Source organism: Diospyros lotus, unplaced genomic scaffold (genome assembly GCF_014633365.1).
Source record: "Diospyros lotus cultivar Yz01 unplaced genomic scaffold, ASM1463336v1 superscaf2, whole genome shotgun sequence".
Classification (NCBI taxonomy): domain Eukaryota; kingdom Viridiplantae; phylum Streptophyta; class Magnoliopsida; order Ericales; family Ebenaceae; genus Diospyros; species Diospyros lotus.
Genome location: NW_026267105.1, coordinates 336,491 through 338,298, shown reverse-complemented (window position 1 = coordinate 338,298; position 1,808 = coordinate 336,491).

The window sequence follows — 1,808 nt, the reverse complement described above, 5'->3', positions numbered from 1 at the left end:
ATATATGTAAGTTTTTCCATTACACACCCACATATATATATATAGATTGACTGTGAATTTCTACATCAACCAGAAAAGCATTTCCCCCACCAAAACATAGATCATTGGCCTGGTTTCCACTCCTGCCAAGTCCTCCTATTCATAAGGAGGAAAAAAAGGATGATGAAGTCAGAATGATGTACCTGAGTAACAGAAAGCTCCTAATCAATCTGATCGGGTGGGCTGATGCTTAATTGAAGATCCTGAAGTATTTAAAAAGCACTGACTTCATTAACAAAAGATGTTATTCAGAACCATCAAAATTGACCTTGTCGATTTTGAAACCAAATGGCTGCTAATGTTGAAATCACAAGTGCGACAGCTGCCATAAAAACTGTATCTCAAGTTAAGCTGCCTCGCATCAATATTCTTTCTTGCACTCTCAAGGGTGGACGTGATCTGCAGGCTCCGATTCTGCCTCACCAACGGACGCAATATTTGAGTCCTGTCCCCCTGAAAATCAGAGGGGAATAAGTCTAAATTTAAATTGCAGAAATTAACATCCCAAATTGATGCTTTCAGCCAAGAGAATACGTTAAGGAAGGAAACCACTTGAGAGAAAATGGCAAAGAAACTGAAACATGGAGATGACGTCAGTCTCACAATTGTTTCAAATTTACATTTTTGTGTTAACAGCAAAAATTTATGATATTCCAAACAGATTAGCCTTCTTTCTGAAGAGAGAATTATCGAAGTTCAGAGGAAATTGATATTTTACTAGGCAAACTGCATTTTTCCTTGAGCGAAAAATTCCAAAGCTCAGAGGCAGCTTCATGTATTCATATGATGCATCAGTTAGGAAAGTAAATTTACAGACAAATGATGTGGTGGTTAGCACCTTTGAGCTATCTGCATCAATTGTACCAAAGCCTAAATCCAACAACGATCCTTCACAACTCTCCCTCCATTTTTGGTTAGGTAGTAACTTAACAATAAACTCTCACCCAATTTTCTTTAAAGGACAACTTCTGCAGCTCTTGGTTTAAATAAAGGAAGTAATGGACAGGAAAAAAGTTGTTAAAACTCTATCCCACATCACAACTTCTAGCACCATACTCCTGTTAGAGCCTTTCAAATTTGTACTGTTAGAGGTTTTAGAGAAACCAACCGGCTCAATGTGTTGACTGGAGTGGGCCATTTCACATGCCTACACTAAGACAGTTTCCAGAGAATACAAAACAATGACCATAACAAGAAATACATTTGTTCTTCCAGAGCATTAGTTCAAGCTCTACAGAATTGGTGGTCATAAATGCAGCCCCTGCTAACTACGAAGTTTTATGATACCTAGAAAATTGTAACATGGTTTCAGCTGCATTGCAGATAAAAGCATTTCTTTAAACATAGTTCAAGTGGATTAGCATAAGATAATCTAACCCACATCAGGTATATTAATCAATGGACTGAATAATGGAGTGCCTACCTTGGTACTGGTAGCTGAGAAATTGATTGTTTCTTTAATTTTCCCAGCAGAAGTTGTGGCACCAGATCAACCTTGGGGAACAAGTCCTTGTAGTTCCCTTTACCATCATCATAGCTTGTTCTGGAAGGATTCTTGTCAGCTTGCTGTAATAAAATGTTATTCTCCTTTGTCAATGACAATATCTGCATGCAACCCAAAACAGCATTTTTAGCTGAAAGAATATTTAGAAAAAGTTGATTTAGCAAGGAAGATGGACCATTGAATCTTCAGAACGGGCATACAAATTCAGAGCCTTTCCACCAAGGCAATAAACAAATAAAGGTACATTATGACGTAAAATTCTCCA